Genomic DNA, 22,400 nt, shown 5'->3' on the forward strand with positions numbered 1-22,400 from the left:
CCTTTAATTTGCTCATGCATTCAATCAAAACCCTGTGAAAGCGGTCCAACAAAAAACTGGTCGTATTCTAGTACAATCTCTGTACATGTAGAAGAATCAACTGAATGCTGAAATGAAATTAAAAAGTCTCCGCAACTACCATTTCAGTTCCTTGAAATTGTAGGTGGAAGAACCACAATGCAACTTTTAAACAGCTTGGAGCGCATTTTACAGGCCTAAGGACCATGTTAGGACATATCAACTGTTATACACGCGAGAACACATCTGGGTTGCAAATTGATCTCGTAAAAGCAACACTGGGGATCGGAAAGGGGGCACCCAGATTTGAACCGGAGACCTCTTGATCTGCAGTCAAATGCTCTACCACTGAGCTATACCCCCAATGGATACACCTTGCTGTCTAAGTGCTCTGATTGGTTTCTTTCCAATCAGGCTCAAGGCAAGCAATACTAAGAAGGATAACATTTGGGGGGAGTTGCTTTTCATGATGATATTAGAGCATGTCCCAGAAGGACGGCTAAGTGTGAAACCAACCACCTTGCAAGTGAGTCAGGGATGGCCATAAGGCCATAGAAAAAAGAAGGAAAAAACACATCTAAGAAAGAAAATCCGAGAATATGATAAAAACCTCCCCCTCGCAGACAGAGACGAGATTCCCTGTCCTCCAATAGAGTCTGGTTTAAATACCCTTGGCTCCACCCCCAGCTTGCCTTGATTGACTGGCTACCTCCTTTATAAGCCAAGGGAAGGCACGGTTCTGTATCCAGACTCAAAATGGCGGTACAACAAATCAGGACAGACTATGTATCTTGATAGGAAAGAAAAACAGGACCACTGAACGACAAACACAACCTAAGAGAGGTCATGGGACGACGGCCTGGACTGCCATCTTCACGTTAATCTTTGTCGAGTTGCACGGGTGCTTTGGGTTTCATTTGTTGTTTCAGACGCATTTCAGATCTTCAGTGCGACCAGACTCTCTTCATTTTGCTATCATATACGAAGATTCCCAAAGAGCTACTATTTTTATAATTGGGGGAACGTTAAGAAAGAATCATTTTGTGTTTAAATCTCAAATGCTCCTTTAATTTGCTCATGCATTCAATCAAAACCCTGTGAAAGCGGTCCAACAAAAAACTGGTCGTATTCTAGTAAAATCTCTGTACATGTAGAAGAATCAACTGAATGCTGAAATGAAATTAAAAAGTCTCCGCAACTACCATTTCAGTTCCTTGACATTGTAGGTGGAAGAACCACAATGCAACTTTTAAACAGCTTGGAGCGCATTTTACAGGCCTAAGGACCATGTTAGGACATATCAACTGTTATACACTCGAGAACACATCTGGGTTGCAAATTGATCTCGTAAAAGCAACACTGGGGATCGGAAAGGGGGCACCCGGATTTGAACCGGAGACCTCTTGATCTGCAGTCAAATGCTCTACCACTGAGCTATACCCCCAATGGAAACACCTTGCTGTCTAAGTGCTCTGATTGGTTTCTTTCCAATCAGGCTCAAGGCAAGCAATACTAAGAAGGATAACATTTGGGGGGAGTTGCTTTTCATGATGATATTAGAAGGACGGCTAAGTGTGAAACCAACCACCTTGCAAGTGCTACTATTTTTATAATTGGGGGAACGTTAAGAAAGAATCATTTTGTGTTTAAATCTCAAATGCTCCTTTAATTTGCTCATGCATTCATTCAAAACCCTGTGAAAGCGGTCCAACAAAAAACTGGTCGTATTCTAGTAAAATCTCTGTACATGTAGAAGAATCAACTGAATGCTGAAATGAAATTAAAAAGTCTCCGCAACTACCATTTCAGTTCCTTGACATTGTAGGTGGAAGAACCACAATGCAACTTTTAAACAGCTTGGAGCGCATTTTACAGGCCTAAGGACCATGTTAGGACATATCAACTGTTATACACGCGAGAACACATCTGGGTTGCAAATTGATCTCGTAAAAGCAACACTGGGGATCGGAAAAGGGGCACCCGGATTTGAACCGGAGACCTCTTGATCTGCAGTCAACTGCTCTACCACTGAGCCATACCCCCCATGGAAACACCTTGCTGTCTAAGTGCTCTGATTGGTTTCTTTCCAATCAGGCTCAAGGCAAGCAATACTAAGAAGGATAACATTTGGGGGGAGTTGCTTTTCATGATGATATTAGAAGGACGGCTAAGTGTGAAACCAACCACCTTGCAAGTGAGTCAGGGATGGCCATAAGGCCATAGAAAAAAGAAGGAAAAAACACAACTAAGAAAGAAAATCCGAGAATATGATAAAAACCTCCCCCTCGCAGACAGAGACAAGATTCCCTGTCCTCCAATAGAGTCTGGTTTAAATACCCTTGGCTCCACCCCCAGCATGCCTTGATTGACTGGCTACCTCCTTTATAAGCCAAAGGAAGGCACGGTTCCGTATTCAGACTCAAAATGGCGGTAAAACAATTCAGGACAGACTATGTATCTTGATAGGAAAGAAAAACAGGACCACTGAACGACAAACACAACCTCAAAAGAGGTCATGGGACGACGGCCTGGACTGCCATCTTCACGTTAATCTTTGTCGAGTTGCACGGGTGCTTTGGGTTTCATTTGTTGTTTCAGACGCATTTCAGATCTTCAGTGCGACCAGACTCTCTTCATTTTGCTATCATATACGAAGATTCCCAAAGAGCTACTATTTTTATAATTGGGGGAACGTTAAGAAAGAATCATTTTGTGTTTAAATCTCAAATGCTCCTTTAATTTGCTCATGCATTCAATCAAAACCCTGTGAAAGCGGTCCAACAAAAAACTGGTCGTATTCTTGTAAAATCTCTGTACATGTAGAAGAATCAACTGAATACTGAAATGAAATTAAGAAGTCTCTGCAACTACCATTTCAGTTCCTTGACATTGTAGGTGGAAGAACCACAATGCAACTTTTAAACAGCTTGGAGCGCATTTTACAGGCCTAAGGACCATGTTAGGACATATCAACTGTTATACACGCGAGAACACATCTGGGTTGCAAATTGATCTCGTAAAAGCAACACTGGGGATCGGAAAGGGGGCACCTGGATTTGAACCGGGGACCTCTTGACCTGCAGTCAAATGCTCTACCACTGAGCTATACCCCCCATGGAAACACCTTGCTGTCTAAGTGCTCTGATTGGTTTCTTTCCAATCAGGCTCAAGGCAAGCAATACTAAGAAGGATAACATTTGGGGGGAGTTGCTTTTCATGATGATATTAGAGCATGTCCCAGAAGGACGGCTAAGTGTGAAACCAACCACCTTGCAAGTGAGTCAGGGATGGCCATAAGGCCATAGAAAAAAGAAGGAAAAATCACATCTAAGAAAGAAAATCCGAGAATATGATAAAAACCTCCCCCTCGCAGACAGAGACGAGATTCCCTGTCCTCCAATAGAGTCTGGTTTAAATACCCTTGGCTCCACCCCCAGCTTGCCTTGATTGACTGGCTACCTCCTTTATAAGCCAAGGGAAGGCACGGTTCTGTATCCAGACTCAAAATGGCGGTACAACAATTCAGGACAGACTATGTATCTTGATAGGAAAGAAAAACAGGACCACTGAACGACAAACACAACCTCAAGAGAGGTCATGGGACGACGGCCTGGACTGCCATCTTCACGTTAATCTTTGTCGAGTTGCACGGGTGCTTTGGGTTTCATTTGTTGTTTCAGACGCATTTCAGATCTTCAGTGCGACCAGACTCTCTTCATTTTGCTATCATATACGAAGATTCCCAAAGAGCTACTATTTTTATAATTGGCGGAACGTTAAGAAAGAATAATTTTGTGTTTAAATCTCAAATGCTCCTTTAATTTGCTCATGCATTCAATCAAAACCCTGTGAAAGCGGTCCAACAAAAAACTGGTCGTATTCTAGTAAAATCTCTGTACATGTAGAAGAATCAACTGAATGCTGAAATGAAATTAAAAAGTCTCCGCAACTACCATTTCAGTTCTTTGACATTGTAGGTGGAAGAACCTCAATGCAACTTTTAAACAGCTTGGAGCGCATTTTACAGGCCTAAGGACCATGTTAGGACATATCAACTGTTATACACGCGAGAACACATCTGGGTTGCAAATTGATCTCGTAAAAGCAACACTGGGGATCGGAAAGGGGGCACCCGGATTTAAACCGGAGACCTCTTGATCTGCAGTCAAATGCTCTACCACTCAGCTATACCCACCATGGAAACACCTTGCTGTCTAAGTGCTCTGATTGGTTTCTTTCCAATCAGGCTCAAGGCAAGCAATACTAAGAAGGATAACATTTGGGGGGAGTTGCTTTTCATGATGATATTAGAGCATGTCCCAGAAGGACGGCTAAGTGTGAAACCAACCACCTTGCAAGTGCTACTATTTTTATAATTGGGGGAACGTTAAGAAAGAATCATTTTGTGTTTAAATCTCAAATGCTCCTTTAATTTGCTCATGCATTCAATCAAAACCCTGTGAAAGCGGTCCAACAAAAAACTGGTCGTATTCTAGTACAATCTCTGTACATGTAGAAGAATCAACTGAATGCTGAAATGAAATTAAAAGGTCTCCGCAACTACCATTTCAGTTCCTTGACATTGTAGGTGGAAGAACCACAATGCAACTTTTAAACAGCTTGGAGCGCATTTTACAGGCCTATGGACCATGTTAGGACATATCAACTGTTATACACGCGAGAACACATCTGGGTTGCAAATTGATCTCGTAAAAGCAACACTGGGGATCTGAAAGGGGGCACCCGGATTTGAACCGGAGACCTCTTGATCTGCAGTCAAATGCTCTACCACTGAGCTATACCCCCCATGGAAACACCTTGCTGTCTAGGTGCTCTGATTGGTTTCTTTCCAATCAGGCTCAAGGCAAGCAATACTAAGAAGGATAACATTTGGGGGGAGTTGCTTTTCATGATGATATTAGAAGGACGGCTAAGTGTGAAACCAACCACCTTGCAAGTGAGTCAGGGATGGCCATAAGGCCATAGAAAAAAGAAGGAAAAAACACATCTAAGAAAGAAAATCCGAGAATATGATAAAAACCTCCCCCTCGCAGACAGAGACGAGATTCCCTGTCCTCCAATAGAGTCTGGTTTAAATACCCTTGGCTCCACCCCCAGCTTGCCTTGATTGACTGGCTACCTCCTTTATAAGCCAAAGGAAGGCACGGTTCTGAATCCAGACTCAAAATGGCGGTACAACAATTCAGGACAGACTATGTATCTTGATAGGAAAGAAAAAAAGGACCACTGAACGACAAACACAACCTCAAGAGAGGTCATGGGACGACCGCCTGGACTGCCATCTTCACGTTAATCTTTGTCGAGTTGCACGGGTGCTTTGGGTTTCATTTGTTGTTTCAGACGCATTTCAGATCTTCAGTGCGACCAGACTCTCTTCATTTTGCTATCATATACGAAGATTCCCAAAGAGCTACTATTTTTATAATTGGCGGAACGTTAAGAAAGAATAATTTTGTGTTTAAATCTCAAATGCTCCTTTAATTTGCTCATGCATTCAATCAAAACCCTGTGAAAGCGGTCCAACAAAAAACTGGTCGTATTCTAGTAAAATCTCTGTACATGTAGAAGAATCAACTGAATGCTGAAATGAAATTAAAAAGTCTCCGCAACTACCATTTCAGTTCTTTGACATTGTAGGTGGAAGAACCTCAATGCAACTTTTAAACAGCTTGGAGCGCATTTTACAGGCCTAAGGACCATGTTAGGACATATCAACTGTTATACACGCGAGAACACATCTGGGTTGCAAATTGATCTCGTAAAAGCAACACTGGGGATCGGAAAGGGGGCACCCGGATTTAAACCGGAGACCTCTTGATCTGCAGTCAAATGCTCTACCACTGAGCTATACCCCCCATGGAAACACCTTGCTGTCTAAGTGCTCTGATTGGTTTCTTTCCAATCAGGCTCAAGGCAAGCAATACTAAGAAGGATAACATTTGGGGGGAGTTGCTTTTCATGATGATATTAGAGCATGTCCCAGAAGGACGGCTAAGTGTGAAACCAACCACCTTGCAAGTGCTACTATTTTTATAATTGGGGGAACGTTAAGAAAGAATCATTTTGTGTTTAAATCTCAAATGCTCCTTTAATTTGCTCATGCATTCAATCAAAACCCTGTGAAAGCGGTCCAACAAAAAACTGGTCGTATTCTAGTACAATCTCTGTACATGTAGAAGAATCAACTGAATGCTGAAATGAAATTAAAAGGTCTCCGCAACTACCATTTCAGTTCCTTGACATTGTAGGTGGAAGAACCACAATGCAACTTTTAAACAGCTTGGAGCGCATTTTACAGGCCTAAGGACCATGTTAGGACATATCAACTGTTATACACGCGAGAACACATCTGGGTTGCAAATTGATCTCGTAAAAGCAACACTGGGGATTGGAAAGGGGGCACCCGGATTTGAACCGGAGACCTCTTGATCTGCAGTCAAATGCTCTACCACTGAGCTATACCCCCCATGGAAACACCTTGCTGTCTAAGTGCTCTGATTGGTTTCTTTCCAATCAGGCTCAAGGCAAGCAATACTAAGAAGGATAACATTTGGGGGGAGTTGCTTTTCATGATGATATTAGAGCATGTCCCAGAAGGACGGCTAAGTGTGAAACCAACCACCTTGCAAGTGAGTCAGGGATGGCCATAAGGCCATAGAAAAAAGAAGGAAAAATCACATCTAAGAAAGAAAATCCGAGAATATGATAAAAACCTCCCCCTCGCAGACAGAGACGAGATTCCCTGTCCTCCAATAGAGTCTGGTTTAAATACCCTTGGCTCCACCCCCAGCTTGCCTTGATTGACTGGCTACCTCCTTTATAAGCCAAGGGAAGGCACGGTTCTGTATCCAGACTCAAAATGGCGGTACAACAATTCAGGACAGACTATGTATCTTGATAGGAAAGAAAAACAGGACCACTGAACGACAAACACAACCTCAAGAGAGGTCATGGGACGACGGCCTGGACTGCCATCTTCACGTTAATCTTTGTCGAGTTGCACGGGTGCTTTGGGTTTCATTTGTTGTTTCAGACGCATTTCAGATCTTCAGTGCGACCAGACTCTCTTCATTTTGCTATCATATACGAAGATTCCCAAAGAGCTACTATTTTTATAATTGGCGGAACGTTAAGAAAGAATAATTTTGTGTTTAAATCTCAAATGCTCCTTTAATTTGCTCATGCATTCAATCAAAACCCTGTGAAAGCGGTCCAACAAAAAACTGGTCGTATTCTAGTAAAATCTCTGTACATGTAGAAGAATCAACTGAATGCTGAAATGAAATTAAAAAGTCTCCGCAACTACCATTTCAGTTCTTTGACATTGTAGGTGGAAGAACCTCAATGCAACTTTTAAACAGCTTGGAGCGCATTTTACAGGCCTAAGGACCATGTTAGGACATATCAACTGTTATACACGCGAGAACACATCTGGGTTGCAAATTGATCTCGTAAAAGCAACACTGGGGATCGGAAAGGGGGCACCCGGATTTAAACCGGAGACCTCTTGATCTGCAGTCAAATGCTCTACCACTGAGCTATACCCCCCATGGAAACACCTTGCTGTCTATGTGCTCTGATTGGTTTCTTTCCAATCAGGCTCAAGGCAAGCAATACTAAGAAGGATAACATTTGGGGGGAGTTGCTTTTCATGATGATATTAGAGCATGTCCCAGAAGGACGGCTAAGTGTGAAACCAACCACCTTGCAAGTGCTACTATTTTTATAATTGGGGGAACGTTAAGAAAGAATCATTTTGTGTTTAAATCTCAAATGCTCCTTTAATTTGCTCATGCATTCAATCAAAACCCTGTGAAAGCGGTCCAACAAAAAACTGGTCGTATTCTAGTACAATCTCTGTACATGTAGAAGAATCAACTGAATGCTGAAATGAAATTAAAAGGTCTCCGCAACTACCATTTCAGTTCCTTGACATTGTAGGTGGAAGAACCACAATGCAACTTTTAAACAGCTTGGAGCGCATTTTACAGGCCTATGGACCATGTTAGGACATATCAACTGTTATACACGCGAGAACACATCTGGGTTGCAAATTGATCTCGTAAAAGCAACACTGGGGATCGGAAAGGGGGCACCCAGATTTGAACCGGAGACCTCTTGATCTGCAGTCAAATGCTCTACCACTGAGCTATACCCCCCATGGAACCACCTTGCTGTCTAGGTGCTCTGATTGGTTTCTTTCCAATCAGGCTCAAGGCAAGCTATACTAAGAAGGATAACATTTGGGGGGAGTTGCTTTTCATGATGATATTAGAGCATGTCCCAGAAGGACGGCTAAGTGTGAAACCAACCACCTTGCAAGTGAGTCAGGGATGGCCATAAGGCCATAGAAAAAAGAAGGAAAAAACACATCTAAGAAAGAAAATCCGAGAATATGATAAAAACCTCCCCCTCGCAGACAGAGACGAGATTCCCTGTCCTCCAATAGAGTCTGGTTTAAATACCCTTGGCTCCACCCCCAGCTTGCCTTGATTGACTGGCTACCTCCTTTATAAGCCAAAGGAAGGCACGGTTCTGAATCCAGACTCAAAATGGCGGTACAAAAATTCAGGACAGACTATGTATCTTGATAGGAAAGAAAAAGAGGACCACTGAACGACAAACACAACCTCAAGAGAGGTCATGGGACGACGGCCTGGACTGCCATCTTCACGTTAATCTTTGTCGAGTTGCACGGGTGCTTTGGGTTTCATTTGTTGTTTCAGACGCATTTCAGATCTTCAGTGCGACCAGACTCTCTTAATTTTGCTATCATATACGAAGATTCCCAAAGAGCTACTATTTTTATAATTGGGGGAACGTTAAGAAAGAATCATTTTGTGTTTAAATCTCAAATGCTCCTTTAATTTGCTCATGCATTCAATCAAAACCCTGTGAAAGGGGTCCAACAAAAAACTGGTCGTATTCTAGTAAAATCTCTGTACATGTAGAAGAATCAACTGAATGCTGAAATGAAATTAAAAAGTCTCCGCAACTACCATTTCAGTTCCTTGACATTGTAGGTGGAAGAACCACAATGCAACTTTTAAACAGCTTGGAGCGCATTTTACAGGCCTAAGGACCATGTTAGGACATATCAACTGTTATACACGCGAGAACACATCTGGGTTGCAAATTGATCTTGTAAAAGCAACACTGCGGATCGGAAAGGGGGCACCCGGATTTGAACCGGAGACCTCTTGATCTGCAGTCAAATGCTCTACCACTGAGCTATACCCCCCGTGGAAACACATTGCTGTCTAAGTGCTCTGATTGGTTTCTTTCCAATCAGGCTCAAGGCAAGCAATACTAAGAAGGATAACATTTGGGGGGAGTTGCTTTTCATGATGATATTAGAAAGACGGCTAAGTGTGAAACCAACAACCTTGCAAGTGCTACTATTTTTATAATTGGGGGAACGTTAAGAAAGAATCATTTTGTGTTTAAATCTCAAATGCTCCTTTAATTTGCTCATGCATTCATTCAAAACCCTGTGAAAGCGGTCCAACAAAAAACTGGTCGTATTCTAGTAAAATCTCTGTACATGTAGAAGAATCAACTGAATGCTGAAATGAAATTAAAAAGTCTCCGCAACTACCATTTCAGTTCCTTGACATTGTAGGTGGAAGAACCACAATGCAACTTTTAAACAGCTTGGAGCGCATTTTACAGGCCTAAGGACCATGTTAGGACATATCAACTGTTATACACGCGAGAACACATCTGGGTTGCAAATTGATCTCGTAAAAGCAACACTGGGGATCGGAAAAGGGGCACCCGGATTTGAACCGGAGACCTCTTGATCTGCAGTCAACTGCTCTACCACTGAGCCATACCCCCCATGGAAACACCTTGCTGTCTAAGTGCTCTGATTGGTTTCTTTCCAATCAGGCTCAAGGCAAGCAATACTAAGAAGGATAACATTTGGGGGGAGTTGCTTTTCATGATGATATTAGAAGGACGGCTAAGTGTGAAACCAACCACCTTGCAAGTGAGTCAGGGATGGCCATAAGGCCATAGAAAAAAGAAGGAAAAAACACATCTAAGAAAGAAAATCCGAGAATATGATAAAAACCTCCCCCTCGCAGACAGAGACAAGATTCCCTGTCCTCCAATAGAGTCTGGTTTAAATACCCTTGGCTCCACCCCCAGCATGCCTTGATTGACTGGCTACCTCCTTTATAAGCCAAAGGAAGGCACGGTTCCGTATTCAGACTCAAAATGGCGGTAAAACAATTCAGGACAGACTATGTATCTTGATAGGAAAGAAAAACAGGACCACTGAACGACAAACACAACCTCAAAAGAGGTCATGGGACGACGGCCTGGACTGCCATCTTCACGTTAATCTTTGTCGAGTTGCACGGGTGCTTTGGGTTTCATTTGTTGTTTCAGACGCATTTCAGATCTTCAGTGCGACCAGACTCTCTTCATTTTGCTATCATATACGAAGATTCCCAAAGAGCTACTATTTTTATAATTGGGGGAACGTTAAGAAAGAATCATTTTGTGTTTAAATCTCAAATGCTCCTTTAATTTGCTCATGCATTCAATCAAAACCCTGTGAAAGCGGTCCAACAAAAAACTGGTCGTATTCTAGTAACATCTCTGTACATGTAGAAGAATCAACTGAATGCTGAAATGAAATTAAAAAGTCTCCGCAACTACCATTTCAGTTCCTTGACATTGTAGGTGGAAGAACCACAATGCAACTTTTAAACAGCTTGGAGCGCATTATACAGGCCTAAGGACCATGTTAGGACATATCAACTGTTATACACGCGAGAACACATCTGGGTTGCAAATTGATCTCGTAAAAGCAACACTGGGGATCGGAAAGGGGGCACCTGGATTTGAACCGGGGACCTCTTGACCTGCAGTCAAATGCTCTACCACTGAGCTATACCCCCCATGGAAACACCTTGCTGTCTAAGTGCTCTGATTGGTTTCTTTCCAATCAGGCTCAAGGCAAGCAATACTAAGAAGGATAACATTTGGGGGGAGTTGCTTTTCATGATGATATTAGAAGGACGGCTAAGTGTGAAACCAACCACCTTGCAAGTGAGTCAGGGATGGCCATGAGGCCATAGAAAAAAGAAGGAAAAAACACATCTAAGAAAGAAAATCCGAGAATATGATAAAAACCTCCCCCTCGCAGACAGAGACGAGATTCCCTGTCCTCCAATAGAGTCTGGTTTAAATACCCTTGGCTCCACCCCCAGCTTGCCTTGATTGACTGGCTACCTCCTTTATAAGCCAAAGGAAGGCACGGTTCTGTATCCAGACTCAAAATGGCGGTACAACAATTCAGGACAGACTATGTATCTTGATAGGAAAGAAAAAGAGGACCACTGAACGACAAACACAACCTCAAGAGAGGTCATGGGACGACGGCCTGGACTGCCATCTTCACGTTAATCTTTGTCGAGTTGCACGGGTGCTTTGGGTTTCATTTGTTGTTTCAGACGCATTTCAGATCTTCAGTGCGACCAGACTCTCTTAATTTTGCTATCATATACGAAGATTCCCAAAGAGCTACTATTTTTATAATTGGGGGAACGTTAAGAAAGAATCATTTTGTGTTTAAATCTCAAATGCTCCTTTAATTTGCTCATGCATTCAATCAAAACCCTGTGAAAGGGGTCCAACAAAAAACTGGTCGTATTCTAGTAAAATCTCTGTACATGTAGAAGAATCAACTGAATGCTGAAATGAAATTAAAAAGTCTCCGCAACTACCATTTCAGTTCCTTGACATTGTAGGTGGAAGAACCACAATGCAACTTTTAAACAGCTTGGAGCGCATTTTACAGGCCTAAGGACCATGTTAGGACATATCAACTGTTATACACGCGAGAACACATCTGGGTTGCAAATTGATCTTGTAAAAGCAACACTGCGGATCGGAAAGGGGGCACCCGGATTTGAACCGGAGACCTCTTGATCTGCAGTCAAATGCTCTACCACTGAGCTATACCCCCCGTGGAAACACATTGCTGTCTAAGTGCTCTGATTGGTTTCTTTCCAATCAGGCTCAAGGCAAGCAATACTAAGAAGGATAACATTTGGGGGGAGTTGCTTTTCATGATGATATTAGAAAGACGGCTAAGTGTGAAACCAACAACCTTGCAAGTGCTACTATTTTTATAATTGGGGGAACGTTAAGAAAGAATCATTTTGTGTTTAAATCTCAAATGCTCCTTTAATTTGCTCATGCATTCATTCAAAACCCTGTGAAAGCGGTCCAACAAAAAACTGGTCGTATTCTAGTAAAATCTCTGTACATGTAGAAGAATCAACTGAATGCTGAAATGAAATTAAAAAGTCTCCGCAACTACCATTTCAGTTCCTTGACATTGTAGGTGGAAGAACCACAATGCAACTTTTAAACAGCTTGGAGCGCATTTTACAGGCCTAAGGACCATGTTAGGACATATCAACTGTTATACACGCGAGAACACATCTGGGTTGCAAATTGATCTCGTAAAAGCAACACTGGGGATCGGAAAAGGGGCACCCGGATTTGAACCGGAGACCTCTTGATCTGCAGTCAACTGCTCTACCACTGAGCCATACCCCCCATGGAAACACCTTGCTGTCTAAGTGCTCTGATTGGTTTCTTTCCAATCAGGCTCAAGGCAAGCAATACTAAGAAGGATAACATTTGGGGGGAGTTGCTTTTCATGATGATATTAGAAGGACGGCTAAGTGTGAAACCAACCACCTTGCAAGTGAGTCAGGGATGGCCATAAGGCCATAGAAAAAAGAAGGAAAAAACACATCTAAGAAAGAAAATCCGAGAATATGATAAAAACCTCCCCCTCGCAGACAGAGACAAGATTCCCTGTCCTCCAATAGAGTCTGGTTTAAATACCCTTGGCTCCACCCCCAGCATGCCTTGATTGACTGGCTACCTCCTTTATAAGCCAAAGGAAGGCACGGTTCCGTATTCAGACTCAAAATGGCGGTAAAACAATTCAGGACAGACTATGTATCTTGATAGGAAAGAAAAACAGGACCACTGAACGACAAACACAACCTCAAAAGAGGTCATGGGACGACGGCCTGGACTGCCATCTTCACGTTAATCTTTGTCGAGTTGCACGGGTGCTTTGGGTTTCATTTGTTGTTTCAGACGCATTTCAGATCTTCAGTGCGACCAGACTCTCTTCATTTTGCTATCATATACGAAGATTCCCAAAGAGCTACTATTTTTATAATTGGGGGAACGTTAAGAAAGAATCATTTTGTGTTTAAATCTCAAATGCTCCTTTAATTTGCTCATGCATTCAATCAAAACCCTGTGAAAGCGGTCCAACAAAAAACTGGTCGTATTCTAGTAACATCTCTGTACATGTAGAAGAATCAACTGAATGCTGAAATGAAATTAAAAAGTCTCCGCAACTACCATTTCAGTTCCTTGACATTGTAGGTGGAAGAACCACAATGCAACTTTTAAACAGCTTGGAGCGCATTATACAGGCCTAAGGACCATGTTAGGACATATCAACTGTTATACACGCGAGAACACATCTGGGTTGCAAATTGATCTCGTAAAAGCAACACTGGGGATCGGAAAGGGGGCACCTGGATTTGAACCGGGGACCTCTTGACCTGCAGTCAAATGCTCTACCACTGAGCTATACCCCCCATGGAAACACCTTGCTGTCTAAGTGCTCTGATTGGTTTCTTTCCAATCAGGCTCAAGGCAAGCAATACTAAGAAGGATAACATTTGGGGGGAGTTGCTTTTCATGATGATATTAGAAGGACGGCTAAGTGTGAAACCAACCACCTTGCAAGTGAGTCAGGGATGGCCATGAGGCCATAGAAAAAAGAAGGAAAAAACACATCTAAGAAAGAAAATCCGAGAATATGATAAAAACCTCCCCCTCGCAGACAGAGACGAGATTCCCTGTCCTCCAATAGAGTCTGGTTTAAATACCCTTGGCTCCACCCCCAGCTTGCCTTGATTGACTGGCTACCTCCTTTATAAGCCAAAGGAAGGCACGGTTCTGTATCCAGACTCAAAATGGCGGTACAACAATTCAGGACAGACTATGTATCTTGATAGGAAAGAAAAAGAGGACCACTGAACGACAAACACAACCTCAAGAGAGGTCATGGGACGACGGCCTGGACTGCCATCTTCACGTTAATCTTTGTCGAGTTGCACGGGTGCTTTGGGTTTCATTTGTTGTTTCAGACGCATTTCAGATCTTCAGTGCGACCAGACTCTCTTCATTTTGCTATCATATACGAAGATTCCCAAAGAGCTACTATTTTTATAATTGGGGGAACGTTAAGAAAGAATCATTTTGTGTTTAAATCTCAAATGCTCCTTTAATTTGCTCATGCATTCAATCAAAACCCTGTGAAAGGGGTCCAACAAAAAACTGGTCGTATTCTAGTAAAATCTCTGTACATGTAGAAGAATCAACTGAATGCTGAAATGAAATTAAAAAGTCTCCGCAACTACCATTTCAGTTCCTTGACATTGTAGGTGGAAGAACCACAATGCAACTTTTAAACAGCTTGGAGTGCATTTTACAGGCCTAAGGACCATGTTAGGACATATCAACTGTTATACACGCGAGAACACATCTGGGTTGCAAATTGATCTCGTAAAAGCAACACTGGGGATCGGAAAGGGGGCACCCGGATTTGAACCGGAGACCTCTTGAGCTGCAGTCAAATGCTCTACCACTGAGCTATACCCCCAATGGAAACACCTTGCTGTCTAAGTGCTCTGATTGGTTTCTTTCCAATCAGGCTCAAGGCAAGCAATACTAAGAAGGATAACATTTGGGGGGAGTTGCTTTTCATGATGATATTAGAAGGACGGCTAAGTGTGAAACCAACCACCTTGCAAGTGAGTCAGGGATGGCCATAAGGCCATAGAAAAAAGAAGGAAAAAACACATCTAAGAAAGAAAATCCGAGAATATGATAAAAACCTCCCCCTCGCAGACAGAGACGAGATTCCCTGTCCTCCAATAGAGTCTGGTTTAAATACCCTTGGCTCCACCCCCAGCTTGCCTTGATTGACTGGCTACCTCCTTTATAAGCCAAGGGAAGGCACGGTTCTGTATCCAGACTCAAAATGGCGGTACAACAATTCAGGACAGACTATGTATCTTGATAGGGAAGAAAAACAGGACCACTGAACGACAAACACAACCTCAAGAGAGGTCATGGGACGACGGCCTGGACTGCCATCTTCACGTTAATCTTTGTCGATTTGCACGGGTGCTTTGGGTTTCATTTGTTGTTTCAGACGCATTTCAGATCTTCAGTGCGACCAGACTCTCTAAATTTTGCTATCATATAAGAAGATTCCCAAAGAGCTACTATTTTTATAATTGGGGGAACGTTAAGAAAGAATCATTTTGTGTTTAAATCTCAAATGCTCCTTTAATTTGCTCATGCATTCAATCAAAACCCTGTGAAAGCGGTCCAACAAAAAACTGGTCGTATTCTAGTAAAATCTCTGTACATGTAGAAGAATCAACTGAATGCTGAAATGAAATTAAAAAGTCTCCGCAACTACCATTTCAGTTCCTTGACATTGTAGGTGGAAGAACCACAATGCAACTTTTAAACAGCTTGGAGCGCATTTTACAGGCCTAAGGACCATGTTAGGACATATCAACTGTTATACACGCGAGAACACATCTGGGTTGCAAATTGATCTCGTAAAAGCAGCACTGGGGATCGGAAAGGGGGCACCCGGATTTGAACCGGAGACCTCTTGATCTGCAGTCAAATGCTCTACCACTGAGCTATACCCCCCATGGAAACACCTTGCTGTCTAAGTGCTCTGATTGGTTTCTTTCCAATCAGGCTCAAGGCAAGCAATACTAAGAAGGATAACATTTGGGGGGAGTTGCTTTTCATGATGATATTAGAAGGACGGCTAAGTGTGAAACCCGCCACCTTGCAAGTGAGTCAGGGATGGCCATAAGGCCATAGAAAAAAGAAGGAAAAAACACATCTAAGAAAGAAAATCCGAGAATATGATAAAAACCTCCCCCTCGCAGACAGAGACGAGATTCCCTGTCCTCCAATAGAGTCTGGTTTACATACCCTTGGCTCCACCCCCAGCTTGCCTTGATTGACTGGCTACCTCCTTTATAAGCCAAGGGAAGGCACGGTTCTGTATCCAGACTCAAAATGGCGGTACAACAATTCAGGACAGACTATGTATCTTGATAGGAAAGAAAAACAGGACCACTGAACGACAAACACAACCTCAAGAGAGGTCATGGGACGACGGCCTGGACTGCCATCTTCACGTTAATCTTTGTCGAGTTGCACGGGTGCTTTGGGTTTCATTTGTTGTTTCAGACGCATTTCAGATCTTCAGTGCGACCAGACTCTCTTCATTTTGCTATCATATACGAAGATTCCCAAAGAGCTACTATTTTTATAATTGGGGGAACGTTAAGAAAGAATCATTTTGTGTTTAAATCTCAAATGCTCCTTTAATTTGCTCATGCATTCAATCAAAACCCTGTGAAAGCGGTCCAACAAAAAACTGGTCGTATTCTAGTACAATCTCTGTACATGTAGAAGAATCAACTGAATGCTGAAATGAAATTAAAAAGTCTCCGCAACTACCATTTCAGTTCCTTGACATTGTAGGTGGAAGAACCACAATGCAACTTTTAAACAGCTTGGAGCGCATTTTACAGGCCTAAGGACCATGTTAGGACATATCAACTGTTATACACGCGAGAACACATCTGGGTTGCAAATTGATCTCGTAAAAGCAACACTGGGGATCGGAAAGGGGGCACCCGGATTTGAACCGGAGACCTCTTGATCTGCAGTCAAATGCTCTACCACTGAGCTATACCCCCCATGGAAACACCTTGCTGTCTAAGTGCTCTGATTGGTTTCTTTCCAATCAGGCTCAAGGCAAGCAATACTAAGAAGGATAACATTTGGGGGGAGTTGCTTTTCATGATGATATTAGAAGGACGGCTAAGTGTGAAACCAACCACCTTGCAAGTGAGTCAGGGATGGCCATAAGGCCATAGAAAAAAGAAGGAAAAAACACATCTAAGAAAGAAAATCCGAGAATATGATAAAAACCTCCCCCTCGCAGACAGAGACGAGATTCCCTGTCCTCCAATAGAGTCTGGTTTAAATACCCTTGGCTCCACCCCCAGCTTGCCTTGATTGACTGGCTACCTCCTTTATAAGCCAAGGGAAGGCACGGTTCTGTATCCAGACTCAAAATGGCGATACAACAATTCAGGACAGACTATGTATCTTGATAGGAAAGAAAAACAGGACCACTGAACGACAAACACAACCTCAACAGAGGTCATGGGACGACGGCCTGGACTGCCATCTTCACGTTAATCTTTGTCGAGTTGCACGGGTGCTTTGGGTTTCATTTGTTGTTTCAGACGCATTTCAGATCTTCAGTGCGACCAGACTCTCTTCATTTTGCTATCATATACGAAGATTCCCAAAGAGCTACTATTTTTATAATTGGGGGAACGTTAAGAAAGAATCATTTTGTGTTTAAATCTCAAATGCTCCTTTAATTTGCTCATGCATTCAATCAAAACCCTGTGAAAGCGGTCCAACAAAAAACTGGTCGTATTCTAGTACAATCTCTGTACATGTAGAAGAATCAACTGAATGCTGAAATGAAATTAAAAAGTCTCCGCAACTACCATTTCAGTTCCTTGACATTGTAGGTGGAAGAACCACAATGCAACCTTTAAACAGCTTGGAGCGCATTTTACAGGCCTAAGGACCATGTTAGGACATATCAACTGTTATACACACGAGAACACATCTGGGTTGCAAATTGATCTCGTAAAAGCAACACTGGGGATCAGAAAGGGGGCACCCGGATTTGAACCGGAGACCTCTTGATCTGCAGTCAAATGCTCTACCACTGAGCTATACCCCCCATGGAAACACCTTGCTGTCTAAGTGCTCTGATTGGTTTCTTTCCAATCAGGCTCAAGGCAAGCAATACTAAGAAGGATAACATTTGGGGGGAGTTGCTTTTCATGATGATATTAGAAGGACGGCTAAGTGTGAAACCAACCACCTTGCAAGTGAGTCAGGGATGGCCATAAGGCCATAGAAAAAAGAAGGAAAAAACACATCTAAGAAAGAAAATCCAAGAATATGATAAAAACCTCCCCCTCGCAGACAGAGACGAGATTCCCTGTCCTCCAATAGAGTCTGGTTTAAATACCCTTGGCTCCACCCCCAGCTTGCCTTGATTGACTGGCTACCTCCTTTATAAGCCAAGGGAAGGCACGGTTCTGTATCCAGACTCAAAATGGCGGTACAACAATTCAGGACAGACTATGTATCTTGATAGGAAAGAAAAACAGGACCACTGAACGACAAACACAACCTCAAGAGAGGTCATGGGACGACGGCCTGGACTGCCATCTTCACGTTAATCTTTGTCGAGTTGCACGGGTGCTTTGGGTTTCATTTGTTGTTTCAGACGCATTTCAGATCTTCAGTGCGACCAGACTCTCTTCATTTTGCTATCATATACGAAGATTCCCAAAGAGCTACTATTTTTATAATTGGGGGAACGTTAAGAAAGAATCATTTTGTGTTTAAATCTCAAATGCTCCTTTAATTTGCTCATGCATTCAATCAAAACCCTGTGAAAGCGGTCCAACAAAAAACTGGTCGTATTCTAGTAAAATCTCTGTACATGTAGAAGAATCAACTGAATGCTGAAATGAAATTAAAAAGTCTCCGCAACTACCATTTCAGTTCCTTGACATTGTAGGTGGAAGAACCACAATGCAACTTTTAAACAGCTTGGAGCGCATTTTACAGGCCTAAGGACCATGTTAGGACATATCAACTGTTATACACGTGAGAACACATCTGGGTTGCAAATTGATCTCGTAAAAGCAACACTGGGTATCGGAAAGGGGGCACCCGGATTTGAACCGGCGACCTCTTGATCTGCAGTCAAATGCTCTCCCACTGAGCTATACCCCCCATGGAAACACCTTGCTGTCTAAGTGCTCTGATTGGTTTCTTTCCAATCAGGCTCAAGGCAAGCAATACTAAGAAGGATAACATTTGGGGGGAGTTGCTTTTCATGATGATATTAGAGCATGTCCCAGAAGGACGGCTAAGTGTGAAACCAACCACCTTGCAAGTGAGTCAGGGATGGCCATAAGGCCATAGAAAAAAGAAGGAAAAAACACATCTAAGAAAGAAAATCCGAGAATATGATAAAAACCTCCCCCTCGCAGACAGAGACGAGATTCCCTGTCCTCCAATAGAGTCTGGTTTAAATACCCTTGGCTCCGTCCCCAGCTTGCCTTGATTGACTGGCTACCTCCTTTATAAGACAAGGGAAGGCACGGTTCTGTATCCAGACTCAAAATGGCAGTACAACAATTCAGGACAGACTATGTATCTTGATAGGAAAGAAAAACAGGACCACTGAATGACAAACACAACCTCAAGAGAGGTCATGGGACGACGGCCTGGACTGCCATCTTCACGTTAATCTTTGTCGAGTTGCACGGGTGCTTTGGGTTTCATTTGTTGTTTCAGACGCATTTCAGATCTTCAGTGCGACCAGACTCTCTTCATTTTGCTATCATATACGAAGATTCCCAAAGAGCTACTATTTTTATAATTGGGGGAACGTTAAGAAAGAATCATTTTGTGTTTAAATCTCAAATGCTCCTTTAATTTGCTCATGCATTCAATCAAAACCCTGTGAAAGCGGTCCAACAAAAAACTGGTCGTATTCTAGTACAATCTCTGTACATGTAGAAGAATCAACTGAATGCTGAAATGAAATTAAAAAGTCTCCGCAACTACCATTTCAGTTCCTTGACATTGTAGGTGGAAGAACCACAATGCAACTTTTAAACAGCTTGGAGCGCATTTTACAGGCCTAAGGACCATGTTAGGACATATCAACTGTTATACACGCGAGAACACATCTGGGTTGCAAATTGATCTCGTAAAAGCAACAGTGGGGATCGGATAGGGGGCACCCGGATTTGAACCGGAGACCTCTTGATCTGCAGTCAAATGCTCTACCACTGAGCTATACCCCCCATGGAAACACCTTGCTGTCTAAGTGATCTGATTGGTTTCTTTCCAATCAGGCTTAAGGCAAGCAATACTAAGAAGGATAACATTTGGGGGGAGTTGCTTTTCATGATGATATTAGAGCATGTCCCAGAAGGACGGCTAAGTGTGAAACCAACCACCTTGTAAGTGAGTCAGGGATGGCCATAAGGCCATAGAAAAAAGAAGGAAAAAACACATCTAAGAAAGAAAATCCGAGAATATGATAAAAACCTCCCCCTCGCAGACAGAGACGAGATTCCCTGTCCTCCAATAGAGTCTGGTTTAAATACCCTTGGCTCCACCCCCAGCTTGCCTTGATTGACTGGCTACCTCCTTTATAAGCCAAGGGAAGGCACGGTTCTGTATCCAGACTCAAAATGGCGGTACAACAATTCAGGACAGACTATGTATCTTGATAGGAAAGAAAAACAGGACCACTGAACGACAAACACAACCTCAAGAGAGGTCATGGGACGACGGCCTGGACTGCCATCTTCACGTTAATCTTTGTCGAGTTGCACGGGTGCTTTGGGTTTCATTTGTTGTTTCAGACGCATTTCAGATCTTCAGTGCGACCAGACTCTCTTAATTTTGCTATCATATACGAAGATTCCCAAAGAGCTACTATTTTTATAATTGGGGGAACGTTAAGAAAGAATCATTTTGTGTTTAAATCTCAAATGCTCCTTTAATTTGCTCATGCATTCAATCAAAACCCTGTGAAAGCGGTCCAACAAAAAACTGGTCGTATTCTAGTACAATCTCTGTACATGTAGAAGAATCAACTGAATGCTGAAATGAAATTAAAAAGTCTCCGCAACTACCATTTCAGTTCCTTGACATTGTAGGTGGAAGAACCACAATGCAACTTTTAAACAGCTTGGAGCGCATTTTACAGGCCTAAGGACCATGTTAGGACATATCAACTGTTATACACGCGAGAACACATCTGGGTTGCAAATTGATCTCGTAAAAGCAACAGTGGGGATCGGAAAGGGGGCACCCGGATTTGAACCGGAGACCTCTTGATCTGCAGTCAAATGCTCTACCACTGAGCTATACCCCCCATGGAAACACCTTGCTGTCTAAGTGCTCTGATTGGTTTCTTTCCAATCAGGCTTAAGGCAAGGAATACTAAGAAGGATAACATTTGGGGGGAGTTGCTTTTCATGATGATATTAGAGCATGTCCCAGAAGGACGGCTAAGTGTGAAACCAACCACCTTGTAAGTTAGTCAGGGATGGCCATAAGGCCATAGAAAAAAGAACGAAAAACACATCTAAGAAAGAAAATCCGAGAATATGATAAAAACCTCCCCCTCGCAGACAGAGACGAGATTCCCTGTCCTCCAATAGAGTCTGGTTTAAATACCCTTGGCTCCACCCCCAGCTTGCCTTGATTGACTGGCTACCTCCTTTATAAGCCAAGGGAAGGCACGGTTCTGTATCCAGACTCAAAATGGCGGTACAACAATTCAGGACAGACTATGTATCTTGATAGGAAAGAAAAACAGGACCACTGAACGACAAACACAACCTCAAGAGAGGTCATGGGACGACGGCCTGGACTGCCATCTTCACGTTAATCTTTGTCGAGTTGCACAGGTGCTTTGGGTTTCATTTGTTGTTTCAGACGCATTTCAGATCTTCAGTGCGACCAGACTCTCTTAATTTTGCTATCATATACGAAGATTCCCAAAGAGCTACTATTTTTATAATTGGGGGAACGTTAAGAAAGAATCATTTTGTGTTTAAATCTCAAATGCTCCTTTAATTTGCTCATGCATTCAATCAAAACCCTGTGAAAGCGGTCCAACAAAAAACTGGTCGTATTCTAGTACAATCTCTGTACATGTAGAAGAATCAACTGAATGCTGAAATGAAATTAAAAAGTCTCCGCAACTACCAATTCAGTTCCTTGACATTGTAAGTGGAAGAACCACAATGCAACTTTTAAATAGCTTGGAGCGCATTTTACAGGCCTAAGGACCATGTTAGGACATATCAACTGTTATACACGCGAGAACACATCTGGGTTGCAAATTGATCTCGTAAAAGCAACACTGGGGATCGGAAAGGGGGCACCCGGATTTGAACCGGAGACCTCTTGATCTGCAGTCAAATGCTCTACCACTGAGCTATACCCCCAATGGAAACACCTTGCTGTCTAAGTGCTCTGATTGGTTTCTTTCCAATCAGGCTCAAGGCAAGCAATACTAAGAAGTATAACATTTGGGGGGAGTTGCTTTTCATGATGATATTAGA

At 42.7% G+C, this 22,400-nt stretch overlaps 23 non-coding genes across 23 annotated transcripts; all 23 read right to left on the reverse strand.

Moving 5' to 3' along the window:
- Positions 1–309: 309 nt before the first annotated feature.
- Positions 310–381, reverse strand: trnac-gca (transfer RNA cysteine (anticodon GCA)). The gene has a single exon. It is a non-coding gene; the product is annotated as a tRNA-Cys (tRNA).
- A 1,009-nt stretch (positions 382–1,390) lies between these two features.
- Positions 1,391–1,462, reverse strand: trnac-gca (transfer RNA cysteine (anticodon GCA)). Its single transcript has one exon. It is a non-coding gene; the product is annotated as a tRNA-Cys (tRNA).
- A 527-nt stretch (positions 1,463–1,989) lies between these two features.
- trnac-gca (transfer RNA cysteine (anticodon GCA)) lies at positions 1,990–2,061 on the reverse strand. The gene has a single exon. It is a non-coding gene; the product is annotated as a tRNA-Cys (tRNA).
- A 998-nt stretch (positions 2,062–3,059) lies between these two features.
- On the reverse strand, positions 3,060–3,131 carry trnac-gca (transfer RNA cysteine (anticodon GCA)). The gene has a single exon. It is a non-coding gene; the product is annotated as a tRNA-Cys (tRNA).
- Positions 3,132–4,752: 1,621 nt separating this feature from the next.
- On the reverse strand, positions 4,753–4,824 carry trnac-gca (transfer RNA cysteine (anticodon GCA)). Its single transcript has one exon. It is a non-coding gene; the product is annotated as a tRNA-Cys (tRNA).
- Positions 4,825–5,822: 998 nt separating this feature from the next.
- On the reverse strand, positions 5,823–5,894 carry trnac-gca (transfer RNA cysteine (anticodon GCA)). Its single transcript has one exon. It is a non-coding gene; the product is annotated as a tRNA-Cys (tRNA).
- Positions 5,895–6,433: 539 nt separating this feature from the next.
- Positions 6,434–6,505, reverse strand: trnac-gca (transfer RNA cysteine (anticodon GCA)). The gene has a single exon. It is a non-coding gene; the product is annotated as a tRNA-Cys (tRNA).
- A 1,010-nt stretch (positions 6,506–7,515) lies between these two features.
- Positions 7,516–7,587, reverse strand: trnac-gca (transfer RNA cysteine (anticodon GCA)). The gene has a single exon. It is a non-coding gene; the product is annotated as a tRNA-Cys (tRNA).
- Positions 7,588–8,126: 539 nt separating this feature from the next.
- Positions 8,127–8,198, reverse strand: trnac-gca (transfer RNA cysteine (anticodon GCA)). The gene has a single exon. It is a non-coding gene; the product is annotated as a tRNA-Cys (tRNA).
- Positions 8,199–9,208: 1,010 nt separating this feature from the next.
- trnac-gca (transfer RNA cysteine (anticodon GCA)) lies at positions 9,209–9,280 on the reverse strand. The gene has a single exon. It is a non-coding gene; the product is annotated as a tRNA-Cys (tRNA).
- A 527-nt stretch (positions 9,281–9,807) lies between these two features.
- On the reverse strand, positions 9,808–9,879 carry trnac-gca (transfer RNA cysteine (anticodon GCA)). The gene has a single exon. It is a non-coding gene; the product is annotated as a tRNA-Cys (tRNA).
- A 998-nt stretch (positions 9,880–10,877) lies between these two features.
- Positions 10,878–10,949, reverse strand: trnac-gca (transfer RNA cysteine (anticodon GCA)). Its single transcript has one exon. It is a non-coding gene; the product is annotated as a tRNA-Cys (tRNA).
- A 998-nt stretch (positions 10,950–11,947) lies between these two features.
- trnac-gca (transfer RNA cysteine (anticodon GCA)) lies at positions 11,948–12,019 on the reverse strand. The gene has a single exon. It is a non-coding gene; the product is annotated as a tRNA-Cys (tRNA).
- Positions 12,020–12,546: 527 nt separating this feature from the next.
- On the reverse strand, positions 12,547–12,618 carry trnac-gca (transfer RNA cysteine (anticodon GCA)). The gene has a single exon. It is a non-coding gene; the product is annotated as a tRNA-Cys (tRNA).
- A 998-nt stretch (positions 12,619–13,616) lies between these two features.
- trnac-gca (transfer RNA cysteine (anticodon GCA)) lies at positions 13,617–13,688 on the reverse strand. Its single transcript has one exon. It is a non-coding gene; the product is annotated as a tRNA-Cys (tRNA).
- Positions 13,689–14,686: 998 nt separating this feature from the next.
- trnac-gca (transfer RNA cysteine (anticodon GCA)) lies at positions 14,687–14,758 on the reverse strand. Its single transcript has one exon. It is a non-coding gene; the product is annotated as a tRNA-Cys (tRNA).
- A 998-nt stretch (positions 14,759–15,756) lies between these two features.
- Positions 15,757–15,828, reverse strand: trnac-gca (transfer RNA cysteine (anticodon GCA)). Its single transcript has one exon. It is a non-coding gene; the product is annotated as a tRNA-Cys (tRNA).
- A 998-nt stretch (positions 15,829–16,826) lies between these two features.
- trnac-gca (transfer RNA cysteine (anticodon GCA)) lies at positions 16,827–16,898 on the reverse strand. Its single transcript has one exon. It is a non-coding gene; the product is annotated as a tRNA-Cys (tRNA).
- A 998-nt stretch (positions 16,899–17,896) lies between these two features.
- On the reverse strand, positions 17,897–17,968 carry trnac-gca (transfer RNA cysteine (anticodon GCA)). Its single transcript has one exon. It is a non-coding gene; the product is annotated as a tRNA-Cys (tRNA).
- A 998-nt stretch (positions 17,969–18,966) lies between these two features.
- On the reverse strand, positions 18,967–19,038 carry trnac-gca (transfer RNA cysteine (anticodon GCA)). Its single transcript has one exon. It is a non-coding gene; the product is annotated as a tRNA-Cys (tRNA).
- A 1,010-nt stretch (positions 19,039–20,048) lies between these two features.
- Positions 20,049–20,120, reverse strand: trnac-gca (transfer RNA cysteine (anticodon GCA)). Its single transcript has one exon. It is a non-coding gene; the product is annotated as a tRNA-Cys (tRNA).
- A 1,010-nt stretch (positions 20,121–21,130) lies between these two features.
- On the reverse strand, positions 21,131–21,202 carry trnac-gca (transfer RNA cysteine (anticodon GCA)). The gene has a single exon. It is a non-coding gene; the product is annotated as a tRNA-Cys (tRNA).
- A 1,009-nt stretch (positions 21,203–22,211) lies between these two features.
- trnac-gca (transfer RNA cysteine (anticodon GCA)) lies at positions 22,212–22,283 on the reverse strand. Its single transcript has one exon. It is a non-coding gene; the product is annotated as a tRNA-Cys (tRNA).
- Positions 22,284–22,400: the final 117 nt, after the last annotated feature.

The sequence above is a fragment of the Lepisosteus oculatus genome, chromosome 7 (assembly GCF_040954835.1).
Source record: "Lepisosteus oculatus isolate fLepOcu1 chromosome 7, fLepOcu1.hap2, whole genome shotgun sequence".
Classification (NCBI taxonomy): domain Eukaryota; kingdom Metazoa; phylum Chordata; class Actinopteri; order Semionotiformes; family Lepisosteidae; genus Lepisosteus; species Lepisosteus oculatus.